This window comes from Apium graveolens, unplaced genomic scaffold (assembly GCF_009905375.1).
Source record: "Apium graveolens cultivar Ventura unplaced genomic scaffold, ASM990537v1 ctg1501, whole genome shotgun sequence".
Taxonomy (NCBI): Eukaryota; Viridiplantae; Streptophyta; class Magnoliopsida; order Apiales; family Apiaceae; genus Apium; species Apium graveolens.
In genome coordinates this window covers 26,358-40,115 of record NW_027417266.1, presented here as the reverse complement: position 1 = coordinate 40,115, position 13,758 = coordinate 26,358, and the positions used below count along the sequence as shown (strand labels likewise).

Below are 13,758 nucleotides of genomic sequence, written 5' to 3'. Positions count from 1 at the left end.
GTGAAGCATGTGAAAAAGGGAGAGTCAAAGAAAGCATCATTCTAGAATCAAGGAACTGGACAAGCAATTACTGAACCTCTTCAGTTAATTTACGATGGATTTATTGGTCAGTGAATGTTACTATAGCCCCCCCCCATCAGGGAAGAAATATTTTTTTATTGCATTAGTCATGATAACTCAAAGTAACAATGGGTGTTGTTCTTAAATAAAAGGATTGAAGGCCCTACCAATGATTGTTGATCATATAACTATATTTTTGATGCAAGTGAAACTACCTATCAAAAAGATCAGTTCAGAAATGAAACAAATTAAAAATGCATTACTTTATGAATTGGTACATAGTAAGGTATTTCGAGGGATAGTATTCAGCACCAAGAAATCCATAGCAAAATGGACTAGTAAGAAGGAAGAACTGCGCCTTGGTTGAAGTAGCAACGACCATGCTAAATGAATCAATACTTCGTACTTAATTTTGGCTGAAGCAGTCAACACAACATGGTACACTCAGAATCATACCCTCATTAATAAAGAACATGACAAGACTCTTTAGAAGATTATTCCTGATAAAATACCGACACTGAAATATTTTCATGTGTTTGGAGCTAAATGCTTTGTGGTTAAAAAAGAAAATGAGCATCTAGGAAAGTTTGATGCTAAAGCAGAAGAAGACATATTTCTTGGTTATCCTATGGAATCTAAAGCTTACAGAGTTTATGTAATTGTTGATCAGAAGGTGTTTGAAAGCCTTAATGTAATGTTTGACGACACCAAGTTTGTAATCCTGCAAGGAAAAAAGGATTCCGGATATTTGGAATTTGAGAATCGTTCTAGAATAGTCCTTTATATGAAGACGAATCATCAAGCCATAGTGCTAGCAACTCACGAGAAGCAAGAAGAGGATCTGTAGTCCATACTCAACTTAATGCTGAACAAGGCAGAACCATCCAGATCTTCTTTGTAAAGACAAAGGGTATTGAATAGAGACCATCCTTTTGAATTGATCATTGGTGATCCAGACACGGGTGTGAGAACTACAATTGCCACCCAGAATGAATGTCACTTCTCAGGATTTCTTTTAAAAATAGAGCCCAAAAAGTGGATGAGGCACTTGAAAATCCATATTGGGTTATTGCTATGTAAGAAGAACTCAATCAATTTAAAAGGTAGAAACTTTGAAAGCTTTTACTCGGTCCTAAAGGCAAAATGGTGATTGGCACTAAGTAGGTATTCAGTACTAAATTGGATGAAGACGTTATTGTAGCAAGAAACAATGTCAGACTGGTCGGTAAAGGTTACTCTCAAGAAGGGAGTGTAGATTATGATAAAATCTATGCTCCAGTAGCTAGGCTTGAGGCGATCAAGATGTTTTATGGCATTCGATACATACTCACACTTCAAGGATTATCAAATGGATGTGAAGAGTGGATTCCTAAATGGGGAGCTAGAAGAAGAAGAGTATGTGGAAGAATCTTTAGGCTTTGACGATCCAAATTTGGTGGATTTTGTATACTTTTTATTCATGACTCTCTATGGTCTCACGCAAGCACCAAGGACATGGTATGACACTTTCTCAAAATTTCTACTTGAAAATGGTTTCACTATTGGTGTTATAGACAAAACTCTATTTCATAAAATGCATAAAATTGATAGGATATTAGTGCAAGTATATATTGACGATATTATATTTGGTTCTACTAACGATGAACTTTGAAAGAGATTTTTTAAGCTAATGCAGAGTAAGTATAAAATGACCATGATGGGAGTGTTGAACTACTATCTTGGATTATAAGTAAGTCAAAGAAAAGATGTAATATTCATTTATCAATCCAAGTACATTAGAGAACTTCACAAGAAGTATAATCTGAAAGATTCAACATTAGCAAAGACCCCAATGGCATCAGCCACTGAGCTTGATGAGGACAAAACTGGTAAAAGGTTGACATCATAAGCTATACAGGTATTATTGGTTCATTACTATATCTCAATGCAAGTAGACCAGATATTATGTTTGCAACATGCTTATGTGTTAGGTTTGAAGCTGACCCTAAAAAGTCCCATCGCTATAAAATGGGTTTTTAAGTATCTTAAAGGAACTTTAAATATTGGTATTTGGTATCCCAAAGGCACATGTTTTGAAATAGTTTGCTATACAGATTCAGATTTTATAGGTCGTAAGATTGATCAGAAAAGTACTTCAGGAAACTGTTAGTTTCTTGAAAGAAGATTGGTTTCATGGAATTGAAACAAGTAGCATTCGGTATCCACATCAACTGCTGAAGTTGAATACATAGCAGCTGGAAGCTGTTGTGCTCAAATTTTATGGATAAGTAACCAACCCAGTGATTATGGGCAGTTGATGCAATGATTCCAATATTCTGCGAAACCACTAGTGCCATAGCAGCACTTGAGAATTAAGCACATTAATATCAGGTATCATTTATCATAGGGCATGTCACAAACGGTAGTGTGAAATTATATTTTATACCAACAAAGGATTAAATTGCAGAAATTTTTACAAAACCGCTTGATGATTTCACTTTCTCTAAGTTGGTTAGTGAACTTTGGATGTTAAATATTTCTAATTGATAAAATTAGAAGTCAAGAACTGTAACTTGTTTTAAATAAATTCACTTGTGAATTAATGTCAATATTTTTAGGACTTGTAAATTTATTTACCAATATTCAGTTCTCGTATATCAAATAGTTCTGTGCTTGTATCTAATTGATAAATATTTAAGCAAATAAATATTATCAATTTAATTGAAATTGATTTATTATAAATAATTAAATTATGAGTAAATTAAATAGAAGAACAATTTAAGTTACAAAGATTATGATATTATCAATTAAATAATAAGTGCTATAATTTTATGATAAAATTTGTGAGTTGATTAAATTAAGTGAATTGAAAAATAATTCGTTATTTCACATTATTCACAAGTGTTTTTCAGTATGTCATTTTATGAAAATTGATATGTCATTTTCTGAAAATCGACTACTCAATCTTTTGAAAATCCACAAGTGTTTTCCATTAATCGATTTTTATTTATTTTATATTGTTGATTAGCAACAAAAATGAGATTTTAATTTGTAAAAGTTGGCAAGTTTTTTTTAAAAATTGTCCATTAGTAGCATTTTCTTCTTTAATTTTTGTTTTTGATTGTTGGTTAGTAGATTTTATTGTCTATTAGCATTCAAAGACTTGACCATATTTTGTGTCATCTTCTCTTTCATTGTAAATTTCCAGAGATTATACACACATACTTACAAAGCCATTGTTGAACTGGAGAAGGATAATTTTTTTGGTTTCTTCATTAGTACTAAAACTTTTTCTAAATTTTGTTTTGAACATAGATTTGTGAATTCCATTACTTGCTATTCATTTGGACTATAATTTTATTTTTTATGTCCAATTAAGTAGGGAGATCCAATTTCAAGTTATTCGAACTTTAGGATTTATTTTGGACCTTCATTGCTAATTGTTTATGTAATATCCCTTTAAGTTTTAGAATAATAATTATAATAAGATATTGATAAAAAATGATTAAAATTACATAAGGAATAGGATTTCAAATTAGGTTAGACTAATTTGCCTAAAATTTGGATCAAATTCTAATATGGATAACTTGTCAGGGTCGACATTGTCTTGCCAAACAACCTGCATGTAAGTTGGCTTAAAAATTAAGACTATCCTCATGATAGAAGAAGAAAAATCATATGCAATAGGTTAGATAGATGTCCTAAAAAAAGAAGGCAAAATATGAGTTTCTAAACACCTGGTAATTATGAGCATTATGAGGATCTTGGGGACGTGTGAAATTAAGAAAATTACAAACAGTGCAAGAATCATGGATTAAAACCACTAGACGTATATTATCAAATGAGCAATGTATATATAAGCTAAAATTGAGAACCATCCTAATATCATTTAAGCTTATTGTATCTTATTCCCTATCAATGAGCAATACTGTTGACCACCACAACTTGGGGGACTCTAGGTTTTAGCTAGATTTCAGTAAGTTCAAAATAAACTTCTTATTGCATGATTACTCTTTGTAATGTAGCAGAAATGTTCTGTTTTAACAGAGCTTTTAGATGCAAATGCTTTACCATCACCATCACATAAATTATATAACCAAACACCAATACAGGGAAATAAGAGTCCAGTTCCCTTTAATTGTATCCACTAAAATTGGCCCAAACGTAACCTCAAATGTTATTCAGAAGTGTGCTATGTTCTAGAGACAACAATAAGACTCACAGAAAGATATTTATCCCTTTAATTTTGTTACTCAGACATAAAAAAAATGCACTTTTCCTGGAACATGTGTATTCCATTAAGGCAGACTGCTTATTCTGCCTGCTAATAATTGAAAGTGTAAAAGTACTAACAGTAATATGTCTTGAGCAGTAACCACACACAGCTTTCTGATCTAACACTAATAATATCTCAAATGTTGTGATTATAAAGTTAAACCAACAGCTCTAAAATATTTCTAGCCTATGGCATCACTACCAGAAACAAGTCTTTAACATTTTTATTAAACTGATTAGCACTTTCAACACAAGCTCAAACGAAAACTATAATTTTAACACCAGCTTAACACAAAAACCTCTCACAACTGACTGTTAACAAGTTCTATAGTAGTTTCATGTAATATTTTCTAAACCATAATTTCATTGCAAAATAAAACTTGTAAATTACAATCCACTGAAATTACGTGTTAAGTTGAGCTTGGAATTTCTTCATATTGTGTATGCACAGCTGTAGGCCTGTCACTGGGAATTGACACATAGTTCTCTATGTGACTGCTGTACTCATTAATTCTAATAATTTGTAGCTCTAAATATGGACCTTATCTAATTTTAATCATTTTTTATCAATATCTTATTATAATTAAATTAGGTTAGACTAATTTGCCTAAAATTTGGATCAAATTCTAATATGGATAACTTGTCAGGGTCGACATTGTCTTGCCAAACAACCTGCATGTAAGTTGGCTTAAAAATTAAGAATATCCTGATGATAGAAGAAGAAAAATCATATGCAATAGGTTAGATAGATGTCCTCAAAAAAAGAAGGCAAAATATGAGTTTCTAAACACCTGGTAATTATGAGCATTATGAGGATCTCGGGGACCTGTGAAATTAAGAAAATTGCAAACAGTGCAAGAATCATGGATTAAAACCACTAGACGTATATTATCAAATGAGCAATGTATATATAAGCTAAAATTGACAACCATCCTAATATCATTTAAGCTTATTGTATCAGTGAAGATCTCAATCATTCTCACAGATGCATTTTATTCCCTATCAATCAGCAATACTATTGACCACCACAACTTGGGGGACTCTAGGTTTTAGCTAGATTTCAGTAAGTTCAAAATAAACTTCTTATTGCATGATTACTCTTTGTAATGTAGCAGAAATGTTCTGTTTTAACAGAGCTTTTAGATGCAAATGCTTTACCATCACCATCACATAAATTATATAACCAATCACCAATACATGGAAATAAGAGTCCAGTTCCCTTTAATTGTATCCACTAAAATTGGCCCAAACGCAACCTCAAATGTTATTCAGAAGTGTGCTCTGTTCTAGAGACAACAATAAGACTCACAGAAAGATATTTATCCCTTTAATTTTGTTACTCAGACATAAAAAAAATGCACTTTTCCTGGAACATGTATATTCCATTAAGGCAGACTGCTTATTCTGCCTGCTAATAATTGAAAGTGTAAAAGTACTAACAGTAATATGTCTTGAGCAGTAACCACACACAGCTTTCTGATCTAACACTAATAATATCTCAAATGTAGTGATTATAAAGTTAAACCAACAGCTCTAAAATATTTCTAGCCTATGGCATCACTACCAGAAACAAGTCTTTAACATTTTTATTAAAATGATTAGCACTTTCAACAGAAGCTCAAACGAAAACTATAATTTTAACACCAGCTTAACATAAAAACCACTCACAACTGACTGTTAACAAGTTCTATAGTAGTTTCATGTAATATTTTCTAAACCATAATTTCATTGCAAAATAAAACTTGTAAATTCAAATCCACCGAAGTTACGTGTTAAGTTGAGCTTGGAATTTCTTCATGTTGTGTATGCATAGCTGCAGGCCTGTCAGTGGGAATTGACACATAGTTCTCTATGTGACTGTTGTACTCATTAATTCTAATAATTTGTAGCTCTAAATGTGGAGAATGAACTCATGTATGTAGTGTCCTTCTCCTTGAATTTCTCAGTAAGTCCCTGCAAGAGATACTGATTCATCAGAGACATGCCAATATCAGAGTCCAATATTTACGGACAATACAATGTCAATCTTAGTTTTCACACTCCAAGTCGCAACAGGTGTTATATCAAAAATATATTAATCAAAGTCTGGAGTCTACAGGTAATTCAATAATTAACTACAAACTCAACAATTACTGTCTATAGCTAACTAACTACAATATACACAGTGCGAAAGATAAAACAGATAAAAGAGTTTTAGTTATTATACTTGTGTATTAAACTGTTTGTGTGAACACCTGTAGAAATAAACCTGGAACAAATGAACATTTTCAAGAGCCATGGTGTTGAATAATTACAAATGCTTGATGCTTAATAATGAAGCAGTGAAGCAGAGATAAAATGAATGGACATAACCTTGGATGTTGCACGAGAATGAAGCCAGGAGCCCCAAGCAGAAGAATAAGGCCGCCTCCAGATCCGGCTACCACGCTTTGCAGAAATTTAAACATCCAAACTAAACACAATTAGAGAGGGAAACCTAATCCCGAGCTCAGAAATTCAATTAGAACCCAAAGCAAACCAAACTAAACAAACAGATAAAACCAGTTAATTGAAGAAAAAATCGAAAAAAAAAGAAAAAACCCCGATTCAAACTTGAAAACCCTAGTTTTTTCTGAAACTCGAATTGGTTCGAGCAGCCCCATATCCATCAATGTGCGAAAGTTTAGCTCTTACTTGAATGAAATCGACTTTAGCATATCATTAAAGCTAAGAGAGATATAGAGAACAATGCAGAGAGTTGAGAGAGAACCAGCTAGAGAGGGAGATGAAGTGGTAGAGAATAGTTAGAGAGGGGTTGTAACTTATCCAAAATTTTAACCGGCCTGTCTGGAAAATTTGCCGCTTCTTCCAATTTTTGGCCCAAATTTTAGCCCGCCTATACAATTTAACTCTTCTTCTTTGGTATTTTAATTTTCTTTTTTTTAAATGAATTATTTATTATAAATTATAATCAAATTATTTATTATGTAAAAACATTATCACTTTCTATAATTTATAAATTCAACCAATAAATTAATTTTATGAAATTAGTTATTTTTAAAATCAAATAATAGGATTATTTATGTTTTATTAATTTAAAAGAAAAAAAATTATATATTAGAAAAATATATATTTACTTTAATATTTAAAACAAAAAAAATATTAACGTATTTGATTAAAATTATATTTTTAATTTATTACTTAAATATATTATAAAGTTAATTAATTAAGGCACAAATAATTAGATGTGAATTTAGTTATTTTTTATATGATAATATTTTATTGGTAAATACCCTATGGTAACATAATTTCACACATGTTCCATGATGTAACGCTTTCTATCTATAGTAACATGTTCGGAAGGCTATAGTAACATCAAATATGTAATGTTGCGGTAGATGAAGATAAACATAGCTAATGTAACATTAGTTTGTAACACTGATGATCAAACTATTGCGATAGGCCATCTACGGCGTAGTGTTCGATGTCCACTTGTAGTTATTGAAGTTCCATCACTCATGTTATAAATTTATTTGTAAATCAGTCTCTGATTATAAAAGTTGGATTTAATAAATATGTTTGAATTTTTGGATGATAAGGAGCGACTGGTTATTGGTAGCGTTGTCTTAAATTTTATCAAAATTGAAATATTTAGCGACCTCGTTATTGTTTGTTGATTGTGTGCATCAAATTATATGTGTAATCAAAATTTAGTGGCCAGTTTTTATATGAAGCTGGGAATTTAATTATTTCGAGATGATATAGAATCATCGTTGAAATATACGATGAAATATCAAATCACTTAATTATGAGTGAACCGAGATTTATGGTTGAGATAAAGGATGTTGATGTATCATACATATTGAATATGATTATTTGGAAATGACGATATCATATCAGAAATTTTGTGACACTCAAAATAGAGTGGACAAATTGAAATTGAGATATGGATGATTTATTTGAGATATGTCTTAAATTTAATCAAGTCAAAATAATGAACTAACCTGAAAATTGAGAATAAACCATATTTCTCTGTAAGTATCGACTGTGATATTGATAATCCAAATTCAATTTTGGGAAATCAATTTAATTTTGGTGGAACGAACTTTGAAATGTTAAATTCATGACATGGTGAGTATTGTTTTATCAAATAAATGTGGTTTATTAAAAATAATGGCTACTAGAAGTTTTTGGCAGACACTGAATGGACTATGTTAAGAGAAAAATATTTTCATTTCGGTTTTAACAAACAGTGATCATGTCCATTTTTTAAAATGACATCAACCGGGAGATTTAGTTTCACTACGCCATAAGTGCACATAGGCAACCCCTACTATACAGTTGCATAAGGCCCAAATGGGGTTGCATAAGGTAATAGGCAACACCAAGGGGTGGTTGCCAATGTGGAAGTGGCCGTAGACACCTAATGCAATATTTTGTGCAATACTAAGTATTGCATCAGATGGATTTTGCAACAGTAAATCACCTATTGACAACAGCAGAAAGTGTTGCATTAGACCTGATAGGATAGTACACATGGTCCTACGTGGCAACTGACACATCAGATGCCACGTCAGCAACAGGGGGTCCCAGAGCCACATCAGCATGCCACGTTAGCACACCACGTCAACTGGGTCCCATCCTGCCACGTCAGCTTTGGGGACCATAATGTCACATCAGCATATGGGGCCCACAATGCCACGTCAGCAGTCGAACAATTTTGCCACATCATATGTGGGGCCCACATTGTTTATGCAACACTATTTTGATGCATATGCAACACTATTTTCATTCAATTGCTACAGTATATACCACATTATGCAACACCATTTTTTAAATTACAACAGTATTATAATCAAATATAACACAGTGAAAAGCAATATGCAACATCATACTATGGAATATGCAACTCTAGAAAACATAAAAATTTGGCCATAATTGGTCTGTTTTTACATGATACCTGCTATAAGTGGCATCCAAAAAAAAATGGCCATATCAGGAATCCAACAAGTTTTAAATATACAAAAAATACTAAAATACATACATCCAATTCTAAATTTAAAACACCAAAAATACATCAAATCTTTCTTCAAACGAACAAAGATACCAAAGAACTGAGTCACTAGGAAGTTGCGCCTTAAGTGCCTTGAATGACTGTAGTACCGTTTTCCTCTTGATCACGGGAAACCGTGGTACATCTGCGAATGAACACCTTTTAAAAACAGACCCCGAGGCGATGTTGATGCAAGGAAGCTAAATGGAACTTTAGCCTAGAAAATAAAAATAAACAGAATAAGAATAACAAGATTCACCATCTGATAACAAAAAATTAAAAACATGCAAAACTAATCAGCAGAAAATTAGTGTGTGATGAACTCTTTAACAGTAGTCTCCCTATTGCACGACAGGTTTATTTTTGATAGCAACTCCTTGATTGGGCCATACGACCTTGAAGCTATTTCTTCTCGAAAATGTGTTTTAAAGAAACTTGCTACTGATATTCTTGGTCCAATTTTTGGTGCCAGTACTCTGTGATTCACACTCTTGAATTTGTCATTGGTTATGAGCTGCATACAGAAATTTAACATATTATTACATGTTATAAATTCACTTCTTTCGTAATTTGAATACGCTGTGCATATCTAATCATTGCTGCAGAAGTAAGCAGGATTTATAATATGATAGTAGTAATGGTAATGAAACCACTATCAGAGTGGTTTTTAATGGCTAGAGTAAGTTCGGGTTCAGGACATGCAGGGTAGTAATGGCCAATTTGGAATAGCCCTTCAGTGCAAGCCATATCTTTTAAGTGATACGGAGCAAGGCCAAGAGCCTCGGAGATCAGTTCCAACAGAGTAATCATAATATCACTGAACATCAAGAGTAAAAGACATAATTTCAAAGCAAAGCCATCATCAACATATAATTAAATCAGATCAATGTGCAAATCTCACAACATTATGATGCTCAATATCGGATCTACATGAAATATGCCAATATGTCTTTCTAATATATCTAGTCTAGATCTACTGTATGCATTGTCTTTAACAGCAAAAACAAAGTGTATACCTGCACACTACTGGTATTTTTTCCGATTCAGGAGACTCTCGAGACGTATTGCAGAAAATGGTATCTCCCCAATTAGCAGCAAGTCCTTTGTACAAATCGAAATTGCTATAATAAAGAAACTTTTTTGTAAAATCACGTGAATAGAGAATGGCTTCTTCAGCTCACTGTCCTGTTCATGAAACTTACCAACCCCTTCTATCATTTCATCCATCACAGGTTCCGGTAAAGTATAATTGATAACTTGGAAAAAGCCCCAGTTTAGACAAGCATCTCTAACTCTTCAATAACTTTACTGCGTAAAGTTGCATCACAATCAATACATTTGAAATCAATGTTAGGGAAAGTGAACTCTTCGGACCCTGGTGTTTGATGAAGGTGGGCTTCTTTATGCACAAACATTCGAGGAATTTTTGTGACACCAGCATCTACAAGCCCCTTTTGTTACAAAAAAGTAAAACCAAAGGGTAGAGCTGAACATCTATTTTCAATAAACAGCCAAGTAAAAACAGAGTAGGGAGAAAAAAAAAGAACAGCACACTAAAGTATCTTCCCTTAATATAACAGAAACTTAGCTTAATAAACAATCTAGCATTTTTAGTTTGGTTCCAAAAATTAATAAAACCAAATAATAAATTAACTTAAATTAATAAAACCAAATCATAAATTAACTTAAATTAATAAAACCAAATCATAAATAAATTGCAGTCCAGGAAAAATTAATTCAAAAACCGAATCATAAATGAACACACAGGAACGGACAAGTCCAAGTCGAAATCAGAATTCACAAGCTAAATTCACTGGCAAATATTCTCATCAAAATCAGCAACTGCTTACAAAATTGTATCGTCTTGTTGGTTGCAAATTAAGTATCACATGATGCTGATGAATATAATGATATAGTATCTAAACCTGCTCTGTTTATTCAGATTTCATATCATATACATAAAAAATCAACTCAAAATTTCATGGCTGACATGACCAAACCTGACAAGGTGGCCTGATCCGTGTCGCTTGTAGACATGCCACCTTGATATTCTTTATATATTAAGACACGCTTGCCACTTGGCCACATATGTGTTGTCCTAAAATTGATCATGCAGCAGATGTTATCAACACCACAAAAGTGCCACCTTCCAGAGGTATTTACTATGCAAAACTAGAGGGGTTTTGTGTTTTCTGAACTCAGGAATCACAAATAGCCTTACTCGGAAGGAAGTGTGAAGAAGTAACATTTTAGTGGCGATCGAGAACATGGGTAATTATCACAAGCTGCAAATTTATGCAATTAATCATATTTTGAAGGAAATAGCTTACTAGAAACCATTCTTTCGTGGCAGGATCAGGACGGTCACGTCCTCCACTTGGTGCAATCCATTTGATTTTTAATCCACTCCTGCAATTTGAATTTAATAAGAACATGTCTTTGGAGTAAACCTCCGCACTGAATAAACTATTCCCTAATCTTTTTGTATGTTTAAGATCATGAATTCAGTAAGTAAATCTCGACAATTTCATCATTTATTAAACTGCAGCTTTCTTTTTAATATAATAAATTAATAATAAAAGTATGTAAGAACTACAGTTTGAAAGTAACAAAAACAAGAACGTACTCAAACTAATTCCCAACCGAAAGTACCAAAATACACTCTACTCCCCTAACCAACGGAAACTCCTGCTTATTATGCAGCACATGAGTAATCGCAGCAGCCGTCAGAATTCTAACAGTGTGCATTACTATACGCAAACTAATACCAAGTAAAAGATAGCAAACAAATAATAGGGAGTTTAGGAATCTACAAAAATACACACAAAGCAACATTATACAAAAAACTGTAAAGTTTGTGCTAGTGTGATTAGTTCTAGGTAACAAGAAAAGCACCTTGCTTTTCGCTCTTCTCTTCATCATTCTTCGCTACTGTCTCGACCTTTGCTTCTTCAACCGCCTTTTCAACATGAACAACTTTCAAAATCTTTTCGAGCTGCTCAACCTTTCCGTTATCATCAACAAGTTTCCGTCCACCACCAAACCTCCATCCACCGTAACACACCGCGTCGCGCCATCGACCGACCTCATCTCCACCGGTTCCAATAATCCCAGTTCGAGTGACGAGGTGGAGAAAGCGGTTATGAGCCCATTTTCCTCGAACGGGTCCTCTTCTCGATGTCGGTTTGAGAGGGGCTTCACCGTAAACAATCAGATCAAACTGAATGGTGGCCTGTTTGGGTTTGAAAAGAGAATCTCGAATTTAGGAAAGGGGGAAGAACTTGATTCTAACAATGGGTTTGTAAACAGGTATATGAACCAAGGGTCAACATTTGACCCCAAATTGTGCTTCTTTAAACGGATTAGATGGTCCAGATTAAAAGTGAAAGGGGTGATCCGCGTGATGCATTCATCAGCCAATATTCTTCTGCCATTTAACCAGCTAAGGGGCTGATTTTCTATTTTCTATTTTCTATTTATTAAATTAAAAACTAATTAAAAATCAATATAAAATAGCTAGAAAGTTTTAAAAATTCCACAAAAAATACTATATACTTAAACAATTGGCTAGATAATTATAAAAAATTAAAATCATATTTTTATTATTTTTAACCATTTTTTCAAAATCTGTCAAAAAATCTAATATATAGGTTAAACATTTAGAAAATAAATATTAAATAAATAGAAATAGTTAAATATAAAAAATGGACTTATTACGAAATAAAAATAGGTCTTAACAATTTTAGGGGGGAATATACCGCCTATATTTTCATTTGGGGGGAATATGCTGCCTATATTTTTATACAAAATTTTCTTTTTTAATATATTTACTACATCATTTTTTGTTATGATACGACACAAATCGGGCATTATATTTTTTTATTATTTTTCCCACCACTAGAAGGCTATTTAATATCATCTATACGGCTGGATTATCAAAAAGTCATTTAAAAAAATTGAATCACCACCAGGGACAAGGCTTGTTTATAGGAATCCGTGTTGACCATAATTTGACTATAATAAAAACACATGATATAAAATCTAATTTTTTTTAAAAAAATTACACATCTCTAAAATTAGTAGATAACATCATCCGTATGGTTGGATCATTGAACCAGAATTTTAAAAAAATCGAATTACCATTCGGGACAAGAGTTGGTAATAGGAACCCATGTTGACCGGAATTTGACTATTTATAAAACACATGCTATAAAATCTATTTTTTAAAAAAAATTACAAATCTCTAAAATTAGTAGGTATCATCATCCGCACGGTTGGATCGTTGAACAAAAATCACCACTCGGGGAAAGACTTGGTTAGAGGAACCCGCGTTGACCGTAATTTGACTATTATAAAAACATACGATATAAATATATATATTTTTAAAAAAATTAGACATCTCTAAAATTAGT

At 32.7% G+C, this 13,758-nt stretch overlaps 1 pseudogene; it reads right to left on the bottom strand.

The window, feature by feature from the left end:
- Positions 1-9,182: 9,182 nt before the first annotated feature.
- LOC141699925 (1-aminocyclopropane-1-carboxylate oxidase homolog 1-like) lies at positions 9,183-12,703 on the bottom strand (annotated as a pseudogene).
- Between the last annotated feature and the right edge of the window lie 1,055 nt (positions 12,704-13,758).